The 17,761-nt window shown below is 41.4% G+C and overlaps 1 long non-coding RNA gene across 1 annotated transcript in view; it reads left to right on the top strand.

Moving 5' to 3' along the window:
- Positions 1 to 1,778: 1,778 nt before the first annotated feature.
- Positions 1,779 to 17,761, top strand: part of LOC118090428 (uncharacterized) — a 33,950-nt gene continuing 17,967 nt past the window's right edge. The window contains exons 1-2 of the long non-coding RNA XR_004693249.2: positions 1,779 to 2,445; positions 4,925 to 5,048. This is a non-coding gene — a long non-coding RNA (uncharacterized LOC118090428). The remainder of the gene's footprint in view (positions 2,446 to 4,924; positions 5,049 to 17,761) is intronic.

The following is a 17,761-nucleotide window of genomic DNA, read 5'->3' as shown; positions in this document are numbered from 1 at the left end:
TTGCTTTGTTTGTTTGTTATGTGTTTTTGTGTTTTTATATTGTAAACCACCCTGTGATCCTCGGTTGGATGGCGGTATAGAAATTAAATAAATACATCCAGGGTTGGAATTGCAACACTACAAAACTGTCACTGAATTAATACAAAATGTTTCCTTGAGTTTCTGGTTTGCCTGCGTTTTACTTGATTGGTTACAAGTTGTGCAGGCCTGTTCTGGCCTAATTCCCAAGTTCTGTGACCCAGTTAGACTACTTGTAAATTTACTTTGTCAACATTTCTTCAAAGCTAAATTATGATAAAAGAGAAATCTTTAATGAAATCCAAGGAATGACTCAGCTAAAAACTTGATCCACAACCCATTCAATCAGGATTTCTTGGGCTTAGATTCTTTGTCCCACTGCAGTCACAGATTACTGATGAGCTGTGGCAAAGAACATGAGTCTCTGGTTTGGGTAGCAACTCATTCATAGTCGTAATTCTCACTTTTCATACTGCCAAATTCATGGTCAGATTATCCATGATTAGCCCATAACCACATGGTTGGATCACTGAAAAATGGTCCCAGCAACACAGGAACTGCTTGCACAGCTAGGGTTAGGCTCATATACTGTCCTGGTACAGGACTGGCGTCAAGGTCATAGAGAAAATGTTTAGGAACAAGTGCTGCATAATATCTGCAGTTGATATTGTGGTTTTTTATTAACATTATTAATTCAATCTGGAAATTCAAATACTGCACTTCAGTTAAATTGGTTTGTGAAACAGCCAGCTATGATTATTTTCACTTGAGATGCTTGCTGTTATTATTCTGTATCAGGCTTCATTGTTGTGTCTTTGCAGTGTCCTACATTATACATGTTTTCATGCTTTTTGTGTGTGTGTTTCCAGAAATACCACATCCACAAATTTCTTGTGTACTGCAACAGCAGAGCAAAAGCCTGTGTTCCTCAATTAAGAAAATGGCTTTTTCCTCTGGAGTAAGTCTTCTTCACTCATCAGTACCGTTTGTTCAATTATCAAGCTGACATTGATGATCCAGCAATGTGCCATGGCAGTGGGAGGTGCATCTCACATTGCTCTGCAGGCACAAGCCTTAATGTCACTTTAGAAACACACTACATCCCTTACAGTATTGGCACATTCATTGCAGTTAATTGGCCATCTTAAATGTAAGTCTGGGTAGAGTTTCTGCTGTATTCTAGGAAAAAAACCTTCTGTAAACTGTAGGGCAGTACTGGGATGCAATGCTTAGTGCCTTTTCTTGAAAGGTAAATTTCACACTGACATCCTCTCAGTAAGCCCAAAACCTTTAGGTAAAGGTCATTTTCTTATTAACTAGAAAGACCTTTGCCCAGGCAAGTTAGAACCACAAATGTACCCAGAAGTAGCTTGAATACTTTGTTTCTCTTTGACTGCAAGCCTTCGACCTTGAACAACTGGGGAAGGTGTTTTTCCATTTTAAACCAGTTGCTTATTGAGACAGAATCAGGATTCAAGATGACCTTAACAGATTGGTGAACTGGGCCAAAACTAACAAAATGAATTTCAACAAGGACAAATGTCAGGTTCTACATTTCAGCAGGAAGAACCAGCTGCACAAATATAAGATAGGGGACACCTGGCTTGCCAGTAGTACATGTGAAAAGGATCTAGGAGTCTTAGTAGACCACAAGCTTAGCATGAGTAAACAGTGTGATGTAACCGGGGGGGGGGGGGAGCAAATGCTTTTCTAGGCTGCATCAACAGGAGTATAGTGTCCAGATCAAGGGAAGTCATTGCACCACTCTATTCTGCCTTGGTCAGACCACACCTGTGTCCAGTTCTGGGCACCACAAGTTAAGATATCGACAAGCTGGAATGTGTATAGTGGAAGAAAACCAAGATGACCAAGGGTCTGGAAAGCAAGCCTGATGAGGATTGATTGAAGGAGTTAGGTATGGTTAGCCTGGAAAAGAGGAGACTGAGATAAGCTATGATAGCCATCTTCAAATATTTAAGGGTTGCCACATGGGGGATGAAGTAATCTGGTTTCTTTCTGCTCCAGAGGCTAGGACCCAAACCAACGGCTTCAAGTTGCAAGAAAGGAGATTTGACTAAACTTCAGGAAGAACTTTCTTACAGCAAGAGCTGTTCAACAGTGGAATGGACTCCTGCTGGAGGTTGTGGACTCTCCTCCATTGGAGGTTTTGAAACAGAGGTTGGATGGCCACCTGTTTGGGATGCTTTAGTTGAGATTCCTGTATTGCAGGTGGTTTGCATCTGACCACAGAGGAGTGTACCTTCAGGAGTGAAGTCAGTGAAGGCTTGTTTGAGACCCTGTCCTGCCGTGTGATACCCAAAAGCTTCCTGATGTAGCACATAGAGAAGGCGTTGAGGCATCGCCCCGATGGTTGCAGGTTGCTCATGACTGACTTCCATAAAGCAGCCAGCTCAACACACAAGCCTGGTAGACCTTTATCATTATGTCTGTAATGATGTCTATATTGAAAGTCCAAATAGATATAGACTCAAACTACCTGTTATATTTAATAGAGAGTGTGTTGCTATCCCTTTCTCTTTCCTTTAATTAAATACAGGAATGCTTGCCACCCTTCCATTAAAAAAATGTGATCAGAGCTTGTGAAAATGGAAGGTTTTTATGAATGGGGAGGAAAGTCTCCTCTAAGAAAGCTTAGAAAAGAAAAGTCACTGGGCTCAAGGGCCCAGCCATCTGATTAAGAGAAAGCTTTATATATCTGCCTGGAACTGTGGCTATTTGTTTTATTAACTGCAAATATCCGTTGAACCATGTTAGGAATATTTGAAGAATTCAGTCTTTGTGAATTCCAGAATGAACTGGCCAGTATGAATTCTACTTTGCACCTTCTAAATTAACATGCAGTTGGAACTTTGTCATCTTGCAAATCCCACACTTCCTGAATCTTCCAGCACTGTTATTGGCTTTTTTAAAAAATCATCATCATCAAAATATGCTTTAAAATGCATGTTTTCAGAGAAAATATGTTTCTAAATGTTGAGAGAAAATAGGTTTAGAATATTATTTAAATGCAAATTCTCATGTAGATTAATATGGGAGATGAGACTGAGCAGACTTACTGGTGAAAACTTCTGAAAGTGACTCTGGAAACAGACTGACTTGCCCATCCCTAAAGCACGGTGATTTGCAATGCACATTTCGACATATTTAATAATTATAGGCTATCTCTGGATTTTAAAGTACTAAAAATTCATCCCCAATGCATCACTGATGTTAACCTAGTTTCTGGGAAAATGTCATTATCTGTGCTGATATAGTAATGCTCTTTGCAATGTGAAGCACTCTGCAGATATAACCTATTAATCTTCTTTATCAGTCACTAGCTGACAAAAATCACGGGGAAATAAAAGGTGGTTACAGTTTAGAAGTTAAACACATATTAGAGCTCATGCTGGAATAACAGATTTTGCGAATTAGTTCCCTGGCTGTAATAGATCAAACCCAGTTGAGAACAGTTGGTGCATCTTTGCTTTTTGTAATGTTGGATCTCCTGAGAAAAGCAATAAAGAAAGTTGCTGTAATGGCTATTTACATTAATATATGGGCACTGGATTTCCGCCAAGAAAGCTTTTTTTACTAGGATGTCTAATTACTGAAGTTGTTTTGTTTTCTCAGCCATTCTCAAATGCTAATCGGTTACTGTTAGATGCCAAATGCTGAAGGTCTTCCATGTATTTGACAAACAAATCAGATCTAATTCCATCAGTGAAATGATGCAAGCGATTTTTGTCTTTTATGAAGGGCAGTTAGTGGGACCATCAAGGCACAATGTCGCCAGCTGGAAATAATAGCTGATTTCCAGAATGCCGGGTATCTTGAAAACCCCATTATAAAATAAATCACAAGCTAAGCGCCATCAGCAGCAAAGCAGAGAACAGAATGGCTGCTCCTTCTGTCAACAGCTAAAGATGAACTTGTACTCCTGGGGCAAATCCAGAATGTCAAGCTGACACTCTTTTGCACTAGGTAATCACACTACTAATTTTCACTGTGCTGCTTCAGATTTCTTGGTGCAGATCTTTGACCTGGGCAGGCAGGAGGGTGAAGGAGACTATATGGATCCATGGTTATACAGAGGCTGTCTACTGGTGGAACTGCCAGTTTGGAAGGAACCATAGTTTCCATCCGTTTTCCTCCACTCTCCAACATACATGGTTCCTCCTCCTTTCATATTATCATTGCTAAAGCACTGTGATGTTATAGTGCCAAAAAGAAAAAAGAAAAAGAAAGAACTAAGGCAAATAAATATGGATTGATTCAGCATCACCTGCTGAGTTTCATGGATGAGCAGGTCCCCGTGGTGTCCCCTGTCTACATCTAACAATCTATCCATGGTTACACAGAACGTCGGGTTACAGATGCTTCAGGTTACAGACTCCGCTAACCCAGAAATAGTACCTCGGGTTAAGAACTTTGCTTCAGGATAAGAACAGAAATCGCGTGACGGCAGGGGGAGGCCCCATTAGCTAAAGTGGTACCTCAGGTTAAGAACAGCTTCAGGTTAAGAATGGACCTCCAGAACGAATTAAGTTCTTAACCCTGGGTACCACTGTAGATAGCCCGCCATGGGTAGGGAAAGTCGTGAGTCATGAATTGCATGCACTTCCTGTCCTGGACTCTTATTAGCTTAGAGCCAGTGTGGTATAGTAGTTAAGACTTGTAATCTGGGGAACCGGGTTCGCATCTCCGCTCCTCCACATGCAGCTGCTGGGTGACCTTGGGGTAGTCACACTTCTCTGAAGTCTCTCAGCCTCACTCACCTCACAGGGTGTCTGTTGTGGGGGAGGAAGAGAAAGGAGATTGTTAGCCGCTTTGAGACTCCTTCGGGTGGTGATAAAGCGGGATATCTAATCCAAACTCTTCTTCTTCTTCTCTTCTTCTTCCCCAGCAACAATCTTACTTCACTTCTTCGGAACTCTATATGTGTTAGCTACAGATTAGCAAAGGGAGGCTGTGGCAACATCAACCTGAGGATCTCACTGAACTGAAATGGACTTTTTGAAGAGAAAAAGGTAATAGTCTTATTTCTGAATGTACAGTGGTACCTCTACTTACGAATTTAATGCGTTCCGAACGCACATTTGTAAGTCGAAAATAATTGAAAGTCGAATCCCATAGGAATGCATTGGGAGAAAAAAATCGTAAGTCGAAGCAACCCTATCTAAAAATTTGTAAGTAGAAAAAATCCTATCTAAACTCCATCCAAGATGGTGGACGGAGCTCCGTTCGTAAGTAGAAACATTTGTAAGTAGAGTTATTCGTAAGTAGAGGTACCACTGTAACCTGGTTCCTCACAATATCACCCAGAATGCAGTTTTAAGAATCCCAAGGGATAACACCATGCTTCGATGTACTGTATAGGGTGATACTAAAGCAATACTGTCCGCGCATGCAGCCATCATATGCTTCCTATTTCTTCCATAGGGCATGCACAATGTGACTTAATCTAGATTCTAGGACTTGCTGCGGATGATTTATGCTGAGCCTCAAGTAGGAAATTTGTGCAGGGTGCTCACATTCCACAACCTGCCAGTCAAGTCCATCTGTAGCAGTAGAGGTCATTCAACAATCTGAGGAAGACAATTCAGGTTGTCAAAAGAGGTTAAAGCAAATACAGTTGGAGGGAAGGAAAGTAGTTTTTTAAAAGGAGAAAGAAGCAACCTAAACTAGATTAAGTTAGTGTTTGGAATCATAATGTTCACTGGGCATGCGGACATGTGTAGTTAGTAACTACTCGCAGCAAATCATCTGTTGCTCCCAGTAAACCAAGTTGCCTTGAGGATCCAGTCCACATCAGTGTGCATTTTTTTAAAGGTAAAAAGTCATTCTGATTTCTTAATGCATTTTAATGTGAACTTTCCCTAATATACGTTTTTGTGTGTGCATTTTTGTCTAATATAGACATTTTTGCAACTGTGGTATGTTATCACGAATGTGTGCATTTCTATATGCTACCATTGGTACAAATTTCAAAGGATGGCTGTGTTCATGTACTTTTTGACAATTAGGTAGCCTCACCTTTAAATGCAAATAGAATAGAATTTCTTCTCCATCCCACATAGTTAAGGGCCACTCCTGCATTTTGTAAGCTCTCGCTCTCTCTTTTTTGAACTCAAGGCCAAGGTTCACATGACCATAGCTGCACTTCTGTCCCCGAGAGCAGGTTTCACCACAGCTCACCCACAAATCGTCTTTCCAGGTTTCACCAAGCCAGTTCAGAACCCTAGCATGGTGGATAGGGGATTCAATCTCCAGATGCAATCCCCCAGTCTACCTTGGGTCTTTGTGTCTGCAATTACAGATTCCCTCTTTTTATTTTATTTTGCAATGCTGCAGCACTACCTCTGGTTGAGATTTGGACTGCAATGAAGGAAAGCTATCGTACTGCCACACTAGGTCTCTCACTCTGGCAATTTATAGTGGCGGAATCCTGAGGGTGATGAGTTTTCATGAGAACTTATTTGTAATAAACAAATAAATAAAATTGCTAATTGAGGTGGAATGTGGAGAACTGCCTTTAAGATCAGACAAAGGAGAAATGGAGAAAGTGACAGATTTCCCCATCCCTATCATGGGGTAGAAAGTGGATAGTATCTGTAATATTCATCTTCCACTTGTTACCAAAAGAGATTTATTCTCCCAATACTGAGAAGAGCTCTTACTTGGATTCCCTGCCCCACCCCAGTTCATGTTTCATTCAGCAAAGAAAGAATATAGCTAAACAATAATAAGAACACATTTCCTCACAAGGACATACTATAGAAGCTACTAGGTATGGCTGCCCCCCCTAATGTTCTAAGCTATAATTGGCTCACACATAAAGGTTGTTCGGAACATTTTCTTTTCAGTCTTCTAATTCCGAGGCCAAGAGTTTAAACAGATGGCTTGTTTTCCAATTTATCTGTGTAGATTTGTAGCCTGCATGATCCTTTGGACTCAAAATGGGTAAAAACATTTAGCATGCACTGTAATATAGAATGTAATAAAATTAACAAAGGGGGGGGGGCTAAACAGGGATGTCTGGCACCAAACACTATTTTTAAAAAGGCAGAGATGAGAGGATTTTTCAAAGGGAAGAGGTGTTCAACTATTCACCCCTAGTTAATGTGCAGCCGTCCCAGTTGAGCTGGGCACAATTCTGCTCTCAAAAGGCCGACTTGAAAAGAAGGCACTCTCTGTTCTACTTGACAGTTTACCCAAACCGAAAAAAGAAAAGAAAAACAGCAGGAGTTGGTGGCAGAGAGGTCCCTCAACTCAACTGGGCAATAACTGGTGCACATAATATATTTTCTCATCAGGAATTATAAGAATTAGCTACAAGCTCTGTGATCCCTGGCAGAAAATTGCAGATCACTTGCCACTAGACAGCTAGTGGATTGTCACTGGCCGCACATGATGCACAGAACATCATTCCTTGTTGAAGATTGTAGGGACCCATGATACTCGATGGGGAAAAGATGCTCTGCACATCAATTACCATCAAGGAGAGGTTCTGCACTCCCTCACATGTGGAGAAGGAGCACCTCACCTTCATATAGGAGCTCTGCTGGAGTGGGTGATTTATGGCAGAACTATGGTGGAAAAGAAAATGACTATAAGGGGCTATTTAATATAGTGTTGTGAATTTGGCAAAGGGGAAAGTAGACTGTATGATACCCTGGATCCAGCACGTGTTAAAATATGTCAGGCTAGCTTCCTGATGAGGAGATTACCTGGGTGCCGGGTCATTAAGGGAAACAAAGAAAAAGGGCTCGGAGTGAGATAGCAAATGGGTGGGAGCCCCTTCCCTCAACTGATGGATAGTTATACAGACAAAGTCAAAGCTGAAAGTTGAAAGTTGCAGTGACGTGAGCTGGAAGAAAAGCAGCAAGCTGGAGAAAGAGTCAGAGAGCAATGTTTGATTTCTGTTTGAATCCGAGGCTGTGGCTCTGGGAGAAACAAGAACTATGAGCCCCTCCATCACAGGCTCAGATTGTAGATATGTGTAAAGAAACCATATATCATAAAGACACCACAGTCTCTGCTGTCTCTCATTCCAAAGTTGGAGATATACCCCCCTCTCTGTGTGTGTATTTCCATCTGTTTTACTATGCTGAGCTTTAAGAAATCACCAAAATATAAAATGTTTAAATGAAGGAAACATATAAGGTGGCATCCAATGAAGTAGATGTTCACACACATAAACTGTGAAACCACACATCTGATAAAATCATGCATTGCATATAGATTTCTGGGGTGTAGTATGCTCATGAATGAACTGAAACAAACAAATAAGCCAAGCAAATGCTAGACAATTGTTATATTCAAAATAGAACTCTACTAGTTAATGAGACACCTTAGTTTTCAAAATTCATCTGTCCATTATGAGCACAATTTTTTTTTTTCAAACTATCCACAGTATACAAAAGAATTAAAAAGCTGGGGAGAATATTGTTTCAATATTGTTGTTGGACAGAATTCTTGAGTAATTCCCAGCTTTAAACCTCTCTCAATGACTGCTCCTGTAACTTTGACCACTTCAGAGCTATAGTGCTATATTACTTATTTAACATTTTTTAAATAAAAGGGCAAGATAATATCCTACAGGAATCAGGAAGATGATTTTGATTAGTGTCTTGAAAGCAAACACTCCACACCCTTGCTTTGTGTTTTTTGTATTGTTTTATAATACATTGGCTACCAGCACTTTCTTTGTCACCCTTCTGCCATTTAACCATAAGGATTTATATCCTTCCTGAGACTTTTGCCTCTTGCAGAGAGATTTTCGGCTTCTGTGCAGACATGTTGATAGAAAATCGAGGGGTGGGGTGGAAAAGCCCAACAAATCATTTTGAGACGAGAAATAAATTGCGTGAGGCGTAAAAATGTCCTTGGAACAGGAAAAGTTGTGATCACCTTAGGAAGTTCCCCGTTTTCATAGGAGAGCTTGAAAATGATAGCAAACCATTTTGCTTATACATGAACTTTCCCCAAATTGCTTGAAATTGTCAGCAGAAATGAGAAGTATGAACTGAAAAATGAATGAGACTTGACAGGTCTATGAATATCATTCTTATGAGCTTATTGATGCTGGGTTGGATATATCTCTTGTCATCTATTGAGATGATATACAACAATAATTTAAGGCTCTGGTAACATTATATATTATATTTACCTATAAAGTTTTTTTTTTTTAAAAAAAAAAAAACCCTGTTCATATTATACATCCTATTCCCTCTTCCTCTTTTTATTGCCTTTATTTTAAACTTTATTTCAAAATAAACTTACATGAAGGGGTGTTTTGTTTTATTTTAGGAACAGAAGCAATGTTTGGATTGCAGTAAAAAACAACAACAGTTTATCTATTTTATTTATTAAATGTGTATCCCATCCTGCCTCCCAAATGAGCCAGGGATGTCAAACATCAATATGTCAAAACAATATAATTTAAACAGGAATGTCTTTAAATTTCTCCTAAAACTCAATAATGGGGAAGGCAGACGCCAGGGAGGACATTCCATCTTCTCAGCCTTCCTGGTTCTAAAAAAAAAAAAAACCAGTGATAGAGTTTGAGTCATCAGCATATCGATGGCAGTTTCCCAAAGCCCTGTATGGCAACTCCCCAAAGTTATACACCATGAATAGCATAGGAGACAGAATGGACCCTTGTGGGACTCTACAACTCAGAAGCCAAAGGGCACTGCAACACTCTTCCAGTACTACAGTGGTACCTCAGGTTAAGAACTTAATTTGTCCCAGAGGTCTGTTCTTAACCTGAAACTGTTCTTAACCGGAAGCACCACTTTAGCTAATGGGACTTCCTGCTGCCACCGTGCCGACGGAGCACGATTTCTGTTCTCATCCTTAAGCAAAGTTCTTAACCTGAGGTACTGTTTCTGGGTTAGCGGAGTTTGTAACCTGAAGTGTTTGTAACCCAAGGTACCACTGTACGTCTGGTGATATCCCTTGCAGGTAGGAGTGTAGCCACTGTAATATTACTCTGAGTTGTTCCAGAAGGACACTGTGGCCAATGGTGTCAAAAGCCGCTGAGAGACTGAGGAAAACCAACAGGATGACACTCCCTCTGTCTCTCTCCTGACAGAAGTCATCAATCAGGGCAACCTGCAAGGTTATTTCAGTGCCAAAACTGGGCCTGAAGCCAGATTGAAATGGGTCTAGATAACCTGGTTCTTTGGGGCATATCTGCAACTTGCTGACATCACCCTCTCAATCACCTTGCCTAATGTTGACAAAACCCCAAAATGTATGAATGCATTTGCATTATATATACCATACATATGGTAGGATAAAACAAAGGCTCTTATATCACTCAAGGTCTTGACTGCATTTCTTTAATATGAAGTTGTAACACCCTGAAACTCTGGTGAAATAGTATGTTATGTTATGTCACCTATTGAAATTAATGGGCAGGACTAATTTATGTTCATTAATTTTAATGGATCTACTCTGATTTCGGTGAACTTTGGAGGCAACCCAAAGGTAGACCTTGGCATTGTAGTGTCTAGTTTTGGTCTGCCTCCCACATAATATTCAACAACAACAACAACAAGAACAACAACAACAACAACAAACATTTTTTTATTTATATCATGCCCTCCCCAGCCATAACCGGGCTCAGGGCGGCTAACATCAAAATATAAATACATTAAAACATAAAATTCAGCAATTGACTGAAATACAGCTGAAAATTGGATTAAAATCAAATAAAATCAGAAGGCAACTGGCAAATTATGACTATAGGGGTTGGGAACCTTAGGTACTTACCAGGCTCAGCTATTTATATGAGCCAGTGAGAGAAGTTATCTTCATTTCTTATTTTTCCGGTAAGTTTCGCCATTTCTCTGCTTGCATTCTTAAAAGTGCTCTTTAAATTTGCTGGGTGAGTTATTTTCTTCCAAAATTCTCCTTATCAGAATTCCTTATGGATGTTGGAATTCTGATTTTTTTTTTTGGTCCTATTATTTTACATAAACATTTGGAGTTCCTCAATGCTATGCTCTATTTACAGATATTGTACAGTGAAGCTGTGACTTGCAGTTCGTTCAGAGTACAAACCTATACATATCTGCTCAGAAGTAATGGAATGCAATGCCAGTGAACTGAAGGAAAGCTGCAGCAAACTGTTCAGCCTGCAACTCCAGAGTTACATTTAGAAGTTATCCTAGTTTAACTGGAATTTCAGCAGAGTATACAGAGGGCAGGGCAAACTAATACTGCAATAAAATAATGGAAGAAAGGAAATTGTCTCATCCCTAAACATTCTCCAGTGTACAATTAAAAGCAACCAGAAACGTAACTTATTAGCTGGTACAAAAGCAAGCTTTGAGTATTACTCTCTGTTGCTGCCATGTCTGTGTCTAATGGGTACTTTGCAAACTATTCAGAAATACATTTTAGAACCTTGTACCTTCTCAGTGAAATAAATCGGACTGCGATCAAACCAGGCTGTTGAATTTCCTGCAAGATAATATTTATCCTAATTTATTGCCTAATACTTAATTGAATAAAGCACAAGCACATGTTTATTATCATAAATTACAGAAACATCTGTTTTGAGATGGGTGACCTTGTAGGATGTTTCCTTTCCGGCTTTGACTGATAACTAAGGCATGTTTTTTTTAAGACAGCAAGGACAAACAAAGTACATGGGAAGGTGTTCACGAAGGCAATGCAATTTATAAGCATAATGCCGTATGAGTGATGTGAACTAAATGGCAATGAACACAGGGTAATATCTACTTATGGGGCACGTTTAATACTATCACTTTGCAGGCTATTGCCTTGCTTTACAAGCAATGTGATTGGAAGGCTGCTGATTCTGGAACTGAGGGGTTCATGGTTGGCTATTCCCCCCCCCCCCAAAAAAAAAGATTGTTCAGTGTGTTCACAGGTAGAAATTCCAGGCCCAGATGTAGCAAGATGGAAAACTTTGAGATGGGGAGAGAATTGAGTTTTTGCCTTCCTCAAAGCAAATGTCTGTTAGATATGCATTCTTTGTGATTTATCCTTCAGGACCTTTATTAATTCTTTGTCACAACTTGCTGTAACCTTATGACTGGCACTGGAGCATTGGGCTGGATCCTGAGTCAAGAAGGAGAGTGAGCAGAGCTCCTGCTGTCTCACATATGGAAAGGGCTCCTAAGAGACCTTTTAGACTGGGCGGCTTACACCAGGATTTTAAAAAAAAGCACAATAAAAGATCAAACATGGAAAACTTCCCTAAACAGGACTGCCTTCAGATGTCTTCTAAAAGTCAGATAGTTGTTTATTTCCTTGACATCTGGTGGGAGGGCATTCCACCAGGTGGGTGCCACTGCCAAGAAGGCCCTCTGCCTGATTCCCTGTAACCTCACTTCTCTGTAACTGAACAGCCAGAAGGCCCTCGGAGCTGGACCTCAGTGTCCGGGCAGACATCGTGGCCTTAAACCTTTTGACTTGACCAAATCAATGGGCCAAGAAACTCCAACAGCACTTGAGTGTCCAAAACAGGTTCCTTGCCTATCTTCCACGCCTTGCCACTGTGCCGCTGCAGACAGACAGGCAAGTTGTGGCCTTTTTCTCTACACCAATACTTCAGCTCCTCATTTCAGCTTTACTCCTGCCTGAGGTCCAATAAAATACGTTTAGATGGGTTACTGCGTATTCACAAATAGGATGTGAGCATTGCTGAAGGAATTAACTAACAGAGCAAAAGGGAACTGAAGAGTTAAATAAATCAGTTTGAATGCATCTCATAATGAGACACAAACACAAGGAAATGGTTGCTGGCATATTTCTGTCTCAAGAGTGAATGGAGTGCACCTCATGGGTTGAAGTCAAACTGCTGTTGTGTATGACACACACACACACACACACACACACACACACACACACACACACACACACCATCTTGCTGATGTGGTCCAAAGAAAAGCAGAGCAATACGTTTTGCAGCAGCTTGGCTGCAGGACTTGCCAGAAGGAGATGTGCAAGGTGCTATCCAACTGTCTGGTTCCGCTCCAGATTTGTGTAGGGTTTACTCCTTAGCCTTTTCTTCTCCTGAAGATATCCTGTATCTGCAGCAGAGGTTTAGCACCAGGCTGATGAGCTGCATCTTCCCCTACCAGGAAATAAGTAGTAGTTCGAAGCTATAAGTAAGAAAAATTTAGTTAAACTACAGGAAGAATGCCTTTCTAAAAGCAGCTCTGCACTGAACTAAGCAGTTTTTAGAAGAGTGTGGAATAGCCTGATTGAATATAGTTAAATAAGGCTGGTTATTCATCTGCCAGGGATGGGTGATGGAATACAAAATCTGTTGTGTTGCTTTCAGAACTGCAGTTGCGTGCTAAGACCTTTAAACCTCCCCCTTAAATAAATTCAGACAAGACCCATATTTTGGTTTGGTTTTTGGCAGAATTTAGGCCACAACTTTATTTATTAATTTTTTTGATTACAGCAAATAAGTGGTAGCATAGGCTCTGGTTTGACTAGCTCCCTGCACCAGCATAGGTCAGCCTAGGGTGAACACCTGGAATGGCGGAAAGCCGGGAGCAGGCTATGTCCGCAACCCAGATGTCCCCCTAGACTCAGGCATGGGCACAACCCCCTCACAGGGTTGACCAAACCATTGAGTCCCTGGATTCCTTTAACGGAATGCACTTCACATAGGGATGGCGAGAGGGTTCCCCATCCCTATCACCTGAACCAGAGCCTATCCACAACCTTACAAGTTGTGACAATTTGGTATGTGGCGGGCGAAACCCAAATGGCACCAGCCAATTAGCCAAGTGGGGAAAATTCCTGCCGTGCCCATGTCCCAACGACAGACGACACACGATGGCATAGCAAGGTCAGGTGCACAAGCCCCAAAAGTAGGGAGAGGTGGGCAGCTGTTCTGATGCACGCACCAAAGGAGGGTGCTCTGGGTCATGTGCATGAGAATATATAGGTCCCTTGATACGTTTATCCTGCATCCCATTGGCCCGAATGAACCCTGCATCAAGGGACCTACCAATTGGTTGTTGTGGCTATCCAATCTTACCCACCCACAACACAGGGTTTGGTTGCCAGGTCTCACTGCAACGCGTGCCCTCTTTAAGGGAGGACCCGATTTCTAACATTATGAACCCTAATGGATTTCAAAAACAACAACAAACCACCCAGCAGTTTAGAACCAGGCATCTTAAATCCCAGTAACTTAGTTTGTCCCTGAGATCCTCAAACTTTGTAGAACTTGCATCTGCTTTCCTCTTTTTTTCCTTTAGAGAAGAAAAGGAAAAAGAAAAAAAACTTTCCCCAAACTCCCAAGCTACTTTTGCTTTCAAAACACGGAGTACCTTGATGTCTCCAGTGGTCAAGGCAAACAGCTAGAGGATGACTCCCCACACAGTAAGCGGCAATAAACAAGTTTTGATCATTTAATGCTTGCTCTGACACACAGTCCCTGTCTTTTTGAAGCTGTATAGAAAGAGAAAGTTTTGAAAATGATGTGACGTTTGTGCAAACATCAAATAGGCTCATAAATATATGTAAGAGTACAGTCTGTGTAGCTAATGCTGGTGGTGTTAGGTTTACATGAGGTGTCACAGTTGTGTGTGTGTGTGTGTGTGTGTGTGTGTGTGCAGCAATTTCAGAAATATTTCCCCCCTTATGGCAAGGACAATGCATGCTGTCAGAGGACTTGAAGTCCAAGGTTTCATGCCCAAACGCCGTTGACAGTTGCATTGGAGAATAAGAACAAAGGAATCTATAGACAGCAAGAAGAAAGGAAGGTCTTTGAAAACAAGATGTTGCCATGGAACTAAAGCATCTATGTGTTTATTTCCCCCTGGAAGATGCTTACTTACAAATATAAGGAAGGCAAAGCAACAAGGCTAATCTTCCAAACAATTTGTATCATGACTCCTGAGCGCACAACACAGGGACCAAAGAGGAAGCAGCAAACGCACGATCAGATGGCATAGATGCCAATCAGTCTCCACGTGGTAACATGAACAGATTGCACATTCTGACATGGAACCAGAGTTATTCTTCCCTCCACATCCCCTGCCATCCATGTGTGGAAATCTGCTCTATTTAGCCTGTAGGTGGTGATGGATATTGTTAGTTTTCTGCACAGAGGGGCATTGAGCAGTGTATGTATGGGGGTTGCAGGGGTAGCAGGCCGCATAAACAATTCCTCAAAGCCTCCTGGCTGTTTCCACGATTCAGAGCCAGGGGATGTGTGCTTCTTGCTGGCCAGTGCTGTCTATCTGGCTCATCTAGTCAACATTTCTCAACGTGTCACAGACGGAGTCATTAAGAGAGGCTTCTGTCACGATCTAGCTGGCTCCTAGGCTTAATCAGCAACAAGTACAGTAGATGTCGTCAGTTTTACAAGCAGATTTATCAAACACAGTGATTGCACTCAGAGCAGCTCCCATGGCTACTGCCTCTTTCAAGACGTTGAGGCATCTGGGCTCCGATATCGGCGCCAACAGGATGCACGCCAGAACCCCGCCTTCCGCTTCCTTGACTGACACCTTTCCCTGACCCTCATTAACCTACAAGTATGGGGAGATTCTGGCTGGCCTCTTTCTTCTTCCTCTGACAAACCATCCCTCCCCTGTGTTGTTGTGTAGAGACTGCTTATCAATGACTTGGCCTCTCTCAAGCCCCCTCTCACCTTCCTGAGAATTTATCTCCTCTTCTCCTACTGAGGAGAAGGGGGGCTGCAGGTGACTGTCTTCAAATGGCTGAGAAGGAAGCAAAACTACTCCTTCCTCCTCTGACTCTCTGCCCCCCCCCATCATCACTCTGGGGAGCCCTGTCCCTGACATCTTCTGACCATGATCAGCGTCATTCAGGCCAGGCTGCACATTCCAGCACACATCATGCTCCTGCATGCACTTCTCTGCTCATATCATGCACATTGGTGGCATCATTGCTGCAATGCAACATTTGTTCAAGTAGGCAGGTGTTTCTGTATGTGGGCAGCATCTCGATTTTTTGTCTGAGATGGCAAAGTTTATTGGACCACTCCTGGATAGGAAGAATGTGATCCTTAAGAGGTGGGTTTTCTCTGCCCTGGAATATCTCTACTACCCACTTACTTCCATACCCATTAATGAAATTACTTCAAGTTTTCACCTTTCCCATTGTGAGCTTTAGTATTCACTTTCGTGATCCTTGTGATTCTTCAGCTTGTCACTTTCTTTGTTCTTTGACAACACCTTTGGATTCTCAGATTCAATCCAATCATGAAACTCGCTGTTCTGGTCATCCACAATCCTACCAGAATGAAGGGTGTTGTGACAACACTTGAAATAGGAAATATTGCAGTGTTTGGTGCTACTCAGTTTAGGAACAAGGCAATGGGGAACATATCTGAGGTGTACACGAGTGGTTCCCAATTGGTGGTCCATTACCCTGCAGTATGCAATTATGCATGTATTTCCCCCCCCCCAAAAAAATATATGTTTTAATGTATTTTAAACTAAAAAAAGTTTTTACCTGTGTTTTGGTACATTTTTGAGCTGAGGATTGTTATCACAAAATTTGAGGAATTGCAAAAACTGAAAGATAATTGCATTGCAATTCCTGAGTTACCCTTGAAGTGAAAAATCTGTTTGGTTCACTTAAAACTACAGAACAAATGAATTCCTAGAACATCCCAAGTGTGGTGGTATATATCATGAAAATGCATTCCTCTAGATCAGTAACTGCCCTCTTCTATCCATTGCATTCCAGAAGGATTGGAGGCAGGTTTCCTTTAACCATTTGGGGGGTGGCGGCAGATAATTATGGATTATTTTTACTTATTATGGGCAACGTCTCATTTAGGCAAAATCCTTAGAAAGAGTGTTTGATGCCACTGGGCTATATTTTATTTCCTGGCAGGGATGTTAGCAATAACACTTTTTAACAAGGCGAGGAGAGTCTGCGCTATCATCTTCTGATCCCATGCAGTTGCTGTGCCAGCATATTTGAAGGCAATGAGGTGTTAAGCTCTCCTCAGGGTTGAGATACACCAATATGGACAGACTACAGCTAAATGCTAAAGAGCACCACTAGCCTACAGAGAAGTGCAATGTGCAGATTCAGCACTGAATTGCTAGGCATTATATGCTTTCTTTGATCATTTCATCCCACATTCCATAAAATATTGTTGTTTAGTTTCATCAGCTTGTTCAGGCTGATTAACATGGGCTATTCTCCAGGTCTTGTGTGTAACTTGATTTCCACAACCCAGATTTGCTCAGGGGAGGCAAGAAAACAAAAGCACTTCTCATTTATCTTGGAAAACACTTTTTAATTGCTTAAGAAGCTGCTGGACCTGTGGGTGGATGATTGCAGAAGTATTTTGTTCTACCTGCCAGAGAATCATTAGGAAACACTTGCTGAGTCACCCCCTCACTAGCCTGGCATGCTGTCGAACACTTAAAATAGTTCTTGGATGTCTTGCGGAGGCTGCAGAGTTTGTGAGAAGTTGGCTAGACTATTTTCTTTCTTTCTTTAATGTGACCGTTAAGTGCAAAGAATATTTTTTTTAAAAAAACAATAAGAGTCCATTGTATGCCTCTTTGGCAGGCATAACAAAGCTGTCACAAAATGATCCACCCACTAATTTGGCTGGAATCACTGCCACAGTGCCTTGTTATGCTAGCCCAGCAGGCAAAGCAGATTGCTTCAGCAATCATCCACCCACTAACCTCTTGAGGAATTAAAACACACACGCGCATGCACACAAACAACCCTGAATCATTAC

Source organism: Zootoca vivipara, chromosome 8 (assembly GCF_963506605.1).
Source record: "Zootoca vivipara chromosome 8, rZooViv1.1, whole genome shotgun sequence".
In the NCBI taxonomy this organism is placed as follows: domain Eukaryota; kingdom Metazoa; phylum Chordata; class Lepidosauria; order Squamata; family Lacertidae; genus Zootoca; species Zootoca vivipara.
This window is presented reverse-complemented; position numbering and strand designations above follow the sequence as displayed.